This window comes from Gasterosteus aculeatus, chromosome 4, assembly GCF_964276395.1.
Source record: "Gasterosteus aculeatus chromosome 4, fGasAcu3.hap1.1, whole genome shotgun sequence".
NCBI lineage: Eukaryota > Metazoa > Chordata > Actinopteri > Perciformes > Gasterosteidae > Gasterosteus > Gasterosteus aculeatus.
The window spans coordinates 18,179,969-18,189,555 of record NC_135691.1 but is presented as its reverse complement, the minus strand read 5'-3'; the positions used below and the strand labels follow the sequence as shown (position 1 = coordinate 18,189,555).

At 43.7% G+C, this 9,587-nt stretch overlaps 33 non-coding genes across 33 annotated transcripts; all 33 read left to right on the top strand.

Moving 5' to 3' along the window:
* The first annotated feature begins 111 nt into the window (after positions 1 to 111).
* trnap-agg (transfer RNA proline (anticodon AGG)) lies at positions 112 to 183 on the top strand. The gene has a single exon. It is a non-coding gene; the product is annotated as a tRNA-Pro (tRNA).
* Positions 184 to 361: 178 nt separating this feature from the next.
* Positions 362 to 433, top strand: trnap-agg (transfer RNA proline (anticodon AGG)). The gene has a single exon. It is a non-coding gene; the product is annotated as a tRNA-Pro (tRNA).
* A 178-nt stretch (positions 434 to 611) lies between these two features.
* Positions 612 to 683, top strand: trnap-cgg (transfer RNA proline (anticodon CGG)). The gene has a single exon. It is a non-coding gene; the product is annotated as a tRNA-Pro (tRNA).
* Positions 684 to 918: 235 nt separating this feature from the next.
* trnap-ugg (transfer RNA proline (anticodon UGG)) lies at positions 919 to 990 on the top strand. The gene has a single exon. It is a non-coding gene; the product is annotated as a tRNA-Pro (tRNA).
* A 176-nt stretch (positions 991 to 1,166) lies between these two features.
* trnap-agg (transfer RNA proline (anticodon AGG)) lies at positions 1,167 to 1,238 on the top strand. The gene has a single exon. It is a non-coding gene; the product is annotated as a tRNA-Pro (tRNA).
* A 178-nt stretch (positions 1,239 to 1,416) lies between these two features.
* trnap-agg (transfer RNA proline (anticodon AGG)) lies at positions 1,417 to 1,488 on the top strand. The gene has a single exon. It is a non-coding gene; the product is annotated as a tRNA-Pro (tRNA).
* Positions 1,489 to 1,666: 178 nt separating this feature from the next.
* On the top strand, positions 1,667 to 1,738 carry trnap-ugg (transfer RNA proline (anticodon UGG)). The gene has a single exon. It is a non-coding gene; the product is annotated as a tRNA-Pro (tRNA).
* Positions 1,739 to 1,916: 178 nt separating this feature from the next.
* trnap-agg (transfer RNA proline (anticodon AGG)) lies at positions 1,917 to 1,988 on the top strand. The gene has a single exon. It is a non-coding gene; the product is annotated as a tRNA-Pro (tRNA).
* Positions 1,989 to 2,166: 178 nt separating this feature from the next.
* On the top strand, positions 2,167 to 2,238 carry trnap-agg (transfer RNA proline (anticodon AGG)). The gene has a single exon. It is a non-coding gene; the product is annotated as a tRNA-Pro (tRNA).
* Positions 2,239 to 2,416: 178 nt separating this feature from the next.
* On the top strand, positions 2,417 to 2,488 carry trnap-cgg (transfer RNA proline (anticodon CGG)). The gene has a single exon. It is a non-coding gene; the product is annotated as a tRNA-Pro (tRNA).
* Positions 2,489 to 2,723: 235 nt separating this feature from the next.
* trnap-ugg (transfer RNA proline (anticodon UGG)) lies at positions 2,724 to 2,795 on the top strand. The gene has a single exon. It is a non-coding gene; the product is annotated as a tRNA-Pro (tRNA).
* A 176-nt stretch (positions 2,796 to 2,971) lies between these two features.
* trnap-ugg (transfer RNA proline (anticodon UGG)) lies at positions 2,972 to 3,043 on the top strand. Its single transcript has one exon. It is a non-coding gene; the product is annotated as a tRNA-Pro (tRNA).
* Positions 3,044 to 3,221: 178 nt separating this feature from the next.
* trnap-ugg (transfer RNA proline (anticodon UGG)) lies at positions 3,222 to 3,293 on the top strand. Its single transcript has one exon. It is a non-coding gene; the product is annotated as a tRNA-Pro (tRNA).
* A 176-nt stretch (positions 3,294 to 3,469) lies between these two features.
* On the top strand, positions 3,470 to 3,541 carry trnap-ugg (transfer RNA proline (anticodon UGG)). Its single transcript has one exon. It is a non-coding gene; the product is annotated as a tRNA-Pro (tRNA).
* Positions 3,542 to 3,719: 178 nt separating this feature from the next.
* trnap-agg (transfer RNA proline (anticodon AGG)) lies at positions 3,720 to 3,791 on the top strand. Its single transcript has one exon. It is a non-coding gene; the product is annotated as a tRNA-Pro (tRNA).
* Positions 3,792 to 4,219: 428 nt separating this feature from the next.
* Positions 4,220 to 4,291, top strand: trnap-agg (transfer RNA proline (anticodon AGG)). The gene has a single exon. It is a non-coding gene; the product is annotated as a tRNA-Pro (tRNA).
* A 178-nt stretch (positions 4,292 to 4,469) lies between these two features.
* On the top strand, positions 4,470 to 4,541 carry trnap-cgg (transfer RNA proline (anticodon CGG)). The gene has a single exon. It is a non-coding gene; the product is annotated as a tRNA-Pro (tRNA).
* A 235-nt stretch (positions 4,542 to 4,776) lies between these two features.
* trnap-ugg (transfer RNA proline (anticodon UGG)) lies at positions 4,777 to 4,848 on the top strand. The gene has a single exon. It is a non-coding gene; the product is annotated as a tRNA-Pro (tRNA).
* Positions 4,849 to 5,024: 176 nt separating this feature from the next.
* trnap-ugg (transfer RNA proline (anticodon UGG)) lies at positions 5,025 to 5,096 on the top strand. The gene has a single exon. It is a non-coding gene; the product is annotated as a tRNA-Pro (tRNA).
* A 428-nt stretch (positions 5,097 to 5,524) lies between these two features.
* Positions 5,525 to 5,596, top strand: trnap-agg (transfer RNA proline (anticodon AGG)). The gene has a single exon. It is a non-coding gene; the product is annotated as a tRNA-Pro (tRNA).
* Positions 5,597 to 5,774: 178 nt separating this feature from the next.
* On the top strand, positions 5,775 to 5,846 carry trnap-agg (transfer RNA proline (anticodon AGG)). Its single transcript has one exon. It is a non-coding gene; the product is annotated as a tRNA-Pro (tRNA).
* A 178-nt stretch (positions 5,847 to 6,024) lies between these two features.
* Positions 6,025 to 6,096, top strand: trnap-cgg (transfer RNA proline (anticodon CGG)). Its single transcript has one exon. It is a non-coding gene; the product is annotated as a tRNA-Pro (tRNA).
* A 234-nt stretch (positions 6,097 to 6,330) lies between these two features.
* Positions 6,331 to 6,402, top strand: trnap-ugg (transfer RNA proline (anticodon UGG)). The gene has a single exon. It is a non-coding gene; the product is annotated as a tRNA-Pro (tRNA).
* A 176-nt stretch (positions 6,403 to 6,578) lies between these two features.
* trnap-ugg (transfer RNA proline (anticodon UGG)) lies at positions 6,579 to 6,650 on the top strand. Its single transcript has one exon. It is a non-coding gene; the product is annotated as a tRNA-Pro (tRNA).
* A 178-nt stretch (positions 6,651 to 6,828) lies between these two features.
* On the top strand, positions 6,829 to 6,900 carry trnap-ugg (transfer RNA proline (anticodon UGG)). The gene has a single exon. It is a non-coding gene; the product is annotated as a tRNA-Pro (tRNA).
* A 176-nt stretch (positions 6,901 to 7,076) lies between these two features.
* trnap-ugg (transfer RNA proline (anticodon UGG)) lies at positions 7,077 to 7,148 on the top strand. The gene has a single exon. It is a non-coding gene; the product is annotated as a tRNA-Pro (tRNA).
* A 178-nt stretch (positions 7,149 to 7,326) lies between these two features.
* On the top strand, positions 7,327 to 7,398 carry trnap-agg (transfer RNA proline (anticodon AGG)). Its single transcript has one exon. It is a non-coding gene; the product is annotated as a tRNA-Pro (tRNA).
* Positions 7,399 to 7,826: 428 nt separating this feature from the next.
* On the top strand, positions 7,827 to 7,898 carry trnap-agg (transfer RNA proline (anticodon AGG)). The gene has a single exon. It is a non-coding gene; the product is annotated as a tRNA-Pro (tRNA).
* Positions 7,899 to 8,076: 178 nt separating this feature from the next.
* trnap-cgg (transfer RNA proline (anticodon CGG)) lies at positions 8,077 to 8,148 on the top strand. Its single transcript has one exon. It is a non-coding gene; the product is annotated as a tRNA-Pro (tRNA).
* Positions 8,149 to 8,383: 235 nt separating this feature from the next.
* Positions 8,384 to 8,455, top strand: trnap-ugg (transfer RNA proline (anticodon UGG)). Its single transcript has one exon. It is a non-coding gene; the product is annotated as a tRNA-Pro (tRNA).
* Positions 8,456 to 8,631: 176 nt separating this feature from the next.
* trnap-ugg (transfer RNA proline (anticodon UGG)) lies at positions 8,632 to 8,703 on the top strand. Its single transcript has one exon. It is a non-coding gene; the product is annotated as a tRNA-Pro (tRNA).
* Positions 8,704 to 9,131: 428 nt separating this feature from the next.
* trnap-agg (transfer RNA proline (anticodon AGG)) lies at positions 9,132 to 9,203 on the top strand. Its single transcript has one exon. It is a non-coding gene; the product is annotated as a tRNA-Pro (tRNA).
* A 178-nt stretch (positions 9,204 to 9,381) lies between these two features.
* On the top strand, positions 9,382 to 9,453 carry trnap-agg (transfer RNA proline (anticodon AGG)). The gene has a single exon. It is a non-coding gene; the product is annotated as a tRNA-Pro (tRNA).
* The last annotated feature ends 134 nt before the right edge of the window (positions 9,454 to 9,587 follow it).

The following is a 9,587-nucleotide window of genomic DNA, read 5'->3' as shown; positions in this document are numbered from 1 at the left end:
TAATTCCAAATTTTTTCAACTAACGTAGAGTCTAGAGATGCGCGTGTCGAATTCTCTCGCCCGGCTATTTGCAAATATGTCCCGTTGACATGTAACTTTCACCCTTTTGTCGGCTCGTTGGTCTAGGGGTATGATTCTCGCTTAGGGTGCGAGAGGTCCCGGGTCCAAATCCCGGACGAGCCCGGAATTGGTCTTTTGAAACAGTCAATGGCTGTGATTAGTCAAACGAAAAATTTCTATACGAAAACGTTACTTCCAAATTTATTCAACTAACGTAGAGTCTAGAGATGCGCTTGTCGAATTCTCTCGCCCAGCTATTTGCAATTATTTCCCGTTGACATGTAACTTTCACCCTTTTGTCGGCTCGTTGGTCTAGGGGTATGATTCTCGCTTAGGGTGCGAGAGGTCCCGGGTCCAAATCCCGGACGAGCCCGGAAGTGCTCTTTTGAAACAGTCAATGGCTGTGATTAGTCAAACGAAATATGTCGGAATGAAAATGTTACATCCAAATTTATACAATTCAGGTAGAGTCTAGATATGCGCTTTTCAAATTCTCTCGCCTAGCTATTTGCGATTATGTCCTGTTTTCATGTAACTTTGACCCTTTTGTCGGCTCGTTGGTCTAGGGGTATGATTCTCGCTTCGGGTGCGAGAGGTCCCGGGTTCAAATCCCGGACGAGCCCGATGGAACTTATTTGATGATGTTAGCGGTTGTAATTTGTAAATGATGACAAAAAAGTTACTCCCCAATTTGGTCAGTGAACGACCATATTGCTAGTATGTTTCCAAAAAATAGGCAAACACAACAAACTAGTTAAAAAAAACAAGCAATTTGTTGACCACGGATACGCTGATTCAATTCTCTTGCCTCGCCAAATAGGATTTTGTCCCATGGACATAGCATTAATAGTTTTTGTCGGCTCGTTGGTCTAGGGGTATGATTCTCGCTTTGGGTGCGAGAGGTCCCGGGTCCAAATCCCGGACGAGCCCGGGATAGGTCTTTTGAAAGTCAATAGATGTGATAAGTAAAATGAAATATGTCTATACGAAAATGTAACTTCCAAATTTTTTCAACTAACGTAGAGTCTAGAGATGCTCTTGTCGATATCTCTCGCCCAGCTATTTGCAATTATTTCCCGTTGACATGTAACTTTCACCCTTTTGTCGGCTCGTTGGTCTAGGGGTATGATTCTCGCTTAGGGTGCGAGAGGTCCCGGGTCCAAATCCCGGACGAGCCCGGAATTGGTCTTTTGAAACAGTCAATGGCTGTGATTAGTCAAACGAAAAATTTCTATACGAAAACGTTACTTCCAAATTTATTCAACTAACGTAGAGTCTAGAGATGCGCTTGTCGAATTCTCTCGCCCAGCTATTTGCAATTATTTCCCGTTGACATGTAACTTTCACCCTTTTGTCGGCTCGTTGGTCTAGGGGTATGATTCTCGCTTAGGGTGCGAGAGGTCCCGGGTCCAAATCCCGGACGAGCCCGGAAGTGCTCTTTTGAAACAGTCAATGGCTGTGATTAGTCAAAGAAAATATGTCGGAATGAAAATGTTACATCCAAATTTATTCAATTAACGTAGAGTCTAGAGATGCTCTTGTCGATATCTCTCGCCCAGCTATTTGCAATTATTTCCCGTTGACATGTAACTTTCACCCTTTGGTCGGCTCGTTGGTCTAGGGGTATGATTCTCGCTTTGGGTGCGAGAGGTCCCGGGTCCAAATCCCGGACGAGCCCGGAATTGGTCTTTTGAAACAGTCAATGGCTGTGATTAGTCAAACGAAAAATTTCTATACGAAAACGTTACTTCCAAATTTATTCAACTAACGTAGAGTCTAGAGATGCGCTTGTCGAATTCTCTCGCCCAGCTATTTGCAATTATTTCCCGTTGACATGTAACTTTCACCCTTTTGTCGGCTCGTTGGTCTAGGGGTATGATTCTCGCTTAGGGTGCGAGAGGTCCCGGGTCCAAATCCCGGACGAGCCCGGAATTGGTCTTTTGAAACAGTCAATGGCTGTGATTAGTCAAACGAAAAATTTCTATACGAAAACGTTACTTCCAAATTTATTCAACTAACGTAGAGTCTAGAGATGCGCTTGTCGAATTCTCTCGCCCAGCTATTTGCAATTATTTCCCGTTGACATGTAACTTTCACCCTTTTGTCGGCTCGTTGGTCTAGGGGTATGATTCTCGCTTAGGGTGCGAGAGGTCCCGGGTCCAAATCCCGGACGAGCCCGGAAGTGCTCTTTTGAAACAGTCAATGGCTGTGATTAGTCAAACGAAATATGTCGGAATGAAAATGTTACATCCAAATTTATACAATTCAGGTAGAGTCTAGATATGCGCTTTTCAAATTCTCTCGCCTAGCTATTTGCGATTATGTCCTGTTTTCATGTAACTTTGACCCTTTTGTCGGCTCGTTGGTCTAGGGGTATCATTCTCGCTTCGGGTGCGAGAGGTCCCGGGTTCAAATCCCGGACGAGCCCGATGGAACTTATTTGATGCTGTTAGCGGTTGTAATTTGTAAATGATGACAAAAAAGTTACTCCCCAATTTGGTCAGTGAACGACCATATTGCTAGTATGTTTCCAAAAAATAGGCAAACACAACAAACTAGTTAAAAAAAACAAGCAATTTGTTGACCACGGATACGCTGATTCAATTCTCTTGCCTGGCCAAATAGGATTTTGTCCCATGGACATAGCATTAATAGTTTTTGTCGGCTCGTTGGTCTAGGGGTATGATTCTCGCTTTGGGTGCGAGAGGTCCCGGGTCCAAATCCCGGACGAGCCCGGGATAGGTCTTTTGAAAGTCAATAGATGTGATAAGTAAAATGAAATATGTCTATACGAAAATGTAACTTCCAAATTTTTTCAACTAACGTAGAGTCTAGAGATGCTCTTGTCGATATCTCTCGCCCAGCTATTTGCAATTATTTCCCGTTGACATGTAACTTTCACCCTTTTGTCGGCTCGTTGGTCTAGGGGTATGATTCTCGCTTTGGGTGCGAGAGGTCCCGGGTCCAAATCCCGGACGAGCCCGGAAGTGCTCTTTTGAAACAGTCAATGGCTGTGATTAGTCAAAGAAAATATGTCGGAATGAAAATGTTACATCCAAATTTATTCAATTAACGTAGAGTCTAGAGATGCTCTTGTCGATATCTCTCGCCCAGCTATTTGCAATTATTTCCCGTTGACATGTAACTTTCACCCTTTGGTCGGCTCGTTGGTCTAGGGGTATGATTCTCGCTTTGGGTGCGAGAGGTCCCGGGTCCAAATCCCGGACGAGCCCGGGATAGGTCTTTTGAAAGTCAATAGATGTGATAAGTAAAATGAAATATGTCTATACGAAAATGTAACTTCCAAATTTTTTCAACTAACGTAGAGTCTAGAGATGCTCTTGTCGATATCTCTCGCCCAGCTATTTGCAATTATTTCCCGTTGACATGTAACTTTCACCCTTTTGTCGGCTCGTTGGTCTAGGGGTATGATTCTCGCTTTGGGTGCGAGAGGTCCCGGGTCCAAATCCCGGACGAGCCCGGAATTGGTCTTTTAAAAAAGGCAATAGATGTGATTAGTAAAATGAAATATGTCTATACAAAAATGTTACTTCCAAATTTTTTCAACTAACGTAGAGTCTAGAGATGCGCGTGTCGAATTCTCTCGCCCAGCTATTTGCAAATATGTCCCGTTGACATGTAACTTTCACCCTTTTGTCGGCTCGTTGGTCTAGGGGTATGATTCTCGCTTAGGGTGCGAGAGGTCCCGGGTCCAAATCCCGGACGAGCCCGGAAGTGCTCTTTTGAAACAGTCAATGGCTGTGATTAGTCAAACGAAATATGTCGGAATGAAAATGTTACATCCAAATTTATACAATTCAGGTAGAGTCTAGATATGCGCTTTTCAAATTCTCTCGCCTAGCTATTTGCGATTATGTCCTGTTTTCATGTAACTTTCACCCTTTTGTCGGCTCGTTGGTCTAGGGGCATGATTCTCGCTTAGGGTGCGAGAGGTCCCGGGTCCAAATCCCGGACGAGCCCGGAATTGGTCTTTTGAAACAGTCAATGGCTGTGATTAGTCAAACGAAAAATTTCTATACGAAAACGTTACTTCCAAATTTATTCAACTAACGTAGAGTCTAGAGATGCGCTTGTCGAATTCTCTCGCCCAGCTATTTGCAATTATTTCCCGTTGACATGTAACTTTCACCCTTTTGTCGGCTCGTTGGTCTAGGGGTATGATTCTCGCTTAGGGTGCGAGAGGTCCCGGGTCCAAATCCCGGACGAGCCCGGAAGTGCTCTTTTGAAACAGTCAATGGCTGTGATTAGTCAAACGAAATATGTCGGAATGAAAATGTTACATCCAAATTTATACAATTCAGGTAGAGTCTAGATATGCGCTTTTCAAATTCTCTCGCCTAGCTATTTGCGATTATGTCCTGTTTTCATGTAACTTTGACCCTTTTGTCGGCTCGTTGGTCTAGGGGTATGATTCTCGCTTCGGGTGCGAGAGGTCCCGGGTTCAAATCCCGGACGAGCCCGATGGAACTTATTTGATGCTGTTAGCGGTTGTAATTTGTAAATGATGACAAAAAAGTTACTCCCCAATTTGGTCAGTGAACGACCATATTGCTAGTATGTTTCCAAAAAATAGGCAAACACAACAAACTAGTTAAAAAAAACAAGCAATTTGTTGACCACGGATACGCTGATTCAATTCTCTTGCCTGGCCAAATAGGATTTTGTCCCATGGACATAGCATTAATAGTTTTTGTCGGCTCGTTGGTCTAGGGGTATGATTCTCGCTTTGGGTGCGAGAGGTCCCGGGTCCAAATCCCGGACGAGCCCGGGATAGGTCTTTTGAAAGTCAATAGATGTGATAAGTAAAATGAAATATGTCTATACGAAAATGTAACTTCCAAATTTTTTCAACTAACGTAGAGTCTAGAGATGCTCTTGTCGATATCTCTCGCCCAGCTATTTGCAATTATTTCCCGTTGACATGTAACTTTCACCCTTTTGTCGGCTCGTTGGTCTAGGGGTATGATTCTCGCTTTGGGTGCGAGAGGTCCCGGGTCCAAATCCCGGACGAGCCCGGAAGTGCTCTTTTGAAACAGTCAATGGCTGTGATTAGTCAAAGAAAATATGTCGGAATGAAAATGTTACATCCAAATTTATTCAATTAACGTAGAGTCTAGAGATGCTCTTGTCGATATCTCTCGCCCAGCTATTTGCAATTATTTCCCGTTGACATGTAACTTTCACCCTTTGGTCGGCTCGTTGGTCTAGGGGTATGATTCTCGCTTTGGGTGCGAGAGGTCCCGGGTCCAAATCCCCGACGAGCCCGGAATTGGTCTTTTAAAAAAGGCAATAGATGTGATTAGTAAAATGAAATATGTCTATACAAAAATGTTACTTCCAAATTTTTTCAACTAACGTAGAGTCTAGAGATGCGCGTGTCGAATTCTCTCGCCCAGCTATTTGCAAATATGTCCCGTTGACATGTAACTTTCACCCTTTTGTCGGCTCGTTGGTCTAGGGGTATGATTCTCGCTTAGGGTGCGAGAGGTCCCGGGTCCAAATCCCGGACGAGCCCGGAATTGGTCTTTTGAAACAGTCAATGGCTGTGATTAGTCAAACGAAAAATTTCTATACGAAAACGTTACTTCCAAATTTATTCAACTAACGTAGAGTCTAGAGATGCGCTTGTCGAATTCTCTCGCCCAGCTATTTGCAATTATTTCCCGTTGACATGTAACTTTCACCCTTTTGTCGGCTCGTTGGTCTAGGGGTATGATTCTCGCTTAGGGTGCGAGAGGTCCCGGGTCCAAATCCCGGACGAGCCCGGAAGTGCTCTTTTGAAACAGTCAATGGCTGTGATTAGTCAAACGAAATATGTCGGAATGAAAATGTTACATCCAAATTTATACAATTCAGGTAGAGTCTAGATATGCGCTTTTCAAATTCTCTCGCCTAGCTATTTGCGATTATGTCCTGTTTTCATGTAACTTTGACCCTTTTGTCGGCTCGTTGGTCTAGGGGTATGATTCTCGCTTCGGGTGCGAGAGGTCCCGGGTTCAAATCCCGGACGAGCCCGATGGAACTTATTTGATGCTGTTAGCGGTTGTAGTTTGTAAATGATGACAAAAAAGTTACTCCCCAATTTGGTCAGTGAACGACCATATTGCTAGTATGTTTCCAAAAAATAGGCAAACACAACAAACTAGTTAAAAAAACAAGCAATTTGTTGACCACGGATACGCTGATTCAATTCTCTTGCCTGGCCAAATAGGATTTTGTCCCATGGACATAGCATTAATAGTTTTTGTCGGCTCGTTGGTCTAGGGGTATGATTCTCGCTTTGGGTGCGAGAGGTCCCGGGTCCAAATCCCGGACGAGCCCGGGATAGGTCTTTTGAAAGTCAATAGATGTGATAAGTAAAATGAAATATGTCTATACGAAAATGTAACTTCCAAATTTTTTCAACTAACGTAGAGTCTAGAGATGCTCTTGTCGATATCTCTCGCCCAGCTATTTGCAATTATTTCCCGTTGACATGTAACTTTCACCCTTTTGTCGGCTCGTTGGTCTAGGGGTATGATTCTCGCTTTGGGTGCGAGAGGTCCCGGGTCCAAATCCCGGACGAGCCCGGAAGTGCTCTTTTGAAACAGTCAATGGCTGTGATTAGTCAAAGAAAATATGTCGGAATGAAAATGTTACATCCAAATTTATTCAATTAACGTAGAGTCTAGAGATGCTCTTGTCGATATCTCTCGCCCAGCTATTTGCAATTATTTCCCGTTGACATGTAACTTTCACCCTTTGGTCGGCTCGTTGGTCTAGGGGTATGATTCTCGCTTTGGGTGCGAGAGGTCCCGGGTCCAAATCCCGGACGAGCCCGGGATAGGTCTTTTGAAAGTCAATAGATGTGATAAGTAAAATGAAATATGTCTATACGAAAATGTAACTTCCAAATTTTTTCAACTAACGTAGAGTCTAGAGATGCTCTTGTCGATATCTCTCGCCCAGCTATTTGCAATTATTTCCCGTTGACATGTAACTTTCACCCTTTTGTCGGCTCGTTGGTCTAGGGGTATGATTCTCGCTTTGGGTGCGAGAGGTCCCGGGTCCAAATCCCGGACGAGCCCGGAATTGGTCTTTTAAAAAAGGCAATAGATGTGATTAGTAAAATGAAATATGTCTATACAAAAATGTTACTTCCAAATTTTTTCAACTAACGTAGAGTCTAGAGATGCGCGTGTCGAATTCTCTCGCCCAGCTATTTGCAAATATGTCCCGTTGACATGTAACTTTCACCCTTTTGTCGGCTCGTTGGTCTAGGGGTATGATTCTCGCTTAGGGTGCGAGAGGTCCCGGGTCCAAATCCCGGACGAGCCCGGAAGTGCTCTTTTGAAACAGTCAATGGCTGTGATTAGTCAAACGAAATATGTCGGAATGAAAATGTTACATCCAAATTTATACAATTCAGGTAGAGTCTAGATATGCGCTTTTCAAATTCTCTCGCCTAGCTATTTGCGATTATGTCCTGTTTTCATGTAACTTTCACCCTTTTGTCGGCTCGTTGGTCTAGGGGCATGATTCTCGCTTAGGGTGCGAGAGGTCCCGGGTCCAAATCCCGGACGAGCCCGGAATTGGTCTTTTGAAACAGTCAATGGCTGTGATTAGTCAAACGAAAAATTTCTATACGAAAACGTTACTTCCAAATTTATTCAACTAACGTAGAGTCTAGAGATGCGCTTGTCGAATTCTCTCGCCCAGCTATTTGCAATTATTTCCCGTTGACATGTAACTTTCACCCTTTTGTCGGCTCGTTGGTCTAGGGGTATGATTCTCGCTTAGGGTGCGAGAGGTCCCGGGTCCAAATCCCGGACGAGCCCGGAAGTGCTCTTTTGAAACAGTCAATGGCTGTGATTAGTCAAACGAAATATGTCGGAATGAAAATGTTACATCCAAATTTATACAATTCAGGTAGAGTCTAGATATGCGCTTTTCAAATTCTCTCGCCTAGCTATTTGCGATTATGTCCTGTTTTCATGTAACTTTGACCCTTTTGTCGGCTCGTTGGTCTAGGGGTATGATTCTCGCTTCGGGTGCGAGAGGTCCCGGGTTCAAATCCCGGACGAGCCCGATGGAACTTATTTGATGCTGTTAGCGGTTGTAATTTGTAAATGATGACAAAAAAGTTACTCCCCAATTTGGTCAGTGAACGACCATATTGCTAGTATGTTTCCAAAAAATAGGCAAACACAACAAACTAGTTAAAAAAAACAAGCAATTTGTTGACCACGGATACGCTGATTCAATTCTCTTGCCTGGCCAAATAGGATTTTGTCCCATGGACATAGCATTAATAGTTTTTGTCGGCTCGTTGGTCTAGGGGTATGATTCTCGCTTTGGGTGCGAGAGGTCCCGGGTCCAAATCCCGGACGAGCCCGGGATAGGTCTTTTGAAAGTCAATAGATGTGATAAGTAAAATGAAATATGTCTATACGAAAATGTAACTTCCAAATTTTTTCAACTAACGTAGAGTCTAGAGATGCTCTTGTCGATATCTCTCGCCCAGCTATTTGCAATTATTTCCCGTTGACATGTAACTTTCACCCTTTTGTCGGCTCGTTGGTCTAGGGGTATGATTCTCGCTTTGGGTGCGAGAGGTCCCGGGTCCAAATCCCGGACGAGCCCGGAAGTGCTCTTTTGAAACAGTCAATGGCTGTGATTAGTCAAAGAAAATATGTCGGAATGAAAATGTTACATCCAAATTTATTCAATTAACGTAGAGTCTAGAGATGCTCTTGTCGATATCTCTCGCCCAGCTATTTGCAATTATTTCCCGTTGACATGTAACTTTCACCCTTTGGTCGGCTCGTTGGTCTAGGGGTATGATTCTCGCTTTGGGTGCGAGAGGTCCCGGGTCCAAATCCCCGACGAGCCCGGAATTGGTCTTTTAAAAAAGGCAATAGATGTGATTAGTAAAATGAAATATGTCTATACAAAAATGTTACTTCCAAATTTTTTCAACTAACGTAGAGTCTAGAGATGCGCGTGTCGAATTCTCTCGCCCAGCTATTTGCAAATATGTCCCGTTGACATGTAACTTTCACCCTTTTGTCGGCTCGTTGGTCTAGGGGTATGATTCTCGCTTAGGGTGCGAGAGGTCCCGGGTCCAAATCCCGGACGAGCCCGGAATTGGTCTTTTGAAACAGTCAATGGCTGTGATTAGTCAAACGAAAAATTTCTATACGAAAACGTTACTTCCAAATTTATTCAACTAACGTAGAGTCTAGAGATGCGCTTGTCGAATTCTCTCGCCCAGCTATTTGCAATTATTTCCCGTTGACATGTAACTTTCACCCTTTTGTCGGCTCGTTGGTCTAGGGGTATGATTCTCGCTTAGGGTGCGAGAGGTCCCGGGTCCAAATCCCGGACGAGCCCGGAAGTGCTCTTTTGAAACAGTCAATGGCTGTGATTAGTCAAACGAAATATGTCGGAATGAAAATGTTACATCCAAATTTATACAATTCAGGTAGAGTCTAGATATGCGCTTTTCAAATTCTCTCGCCTAGCTA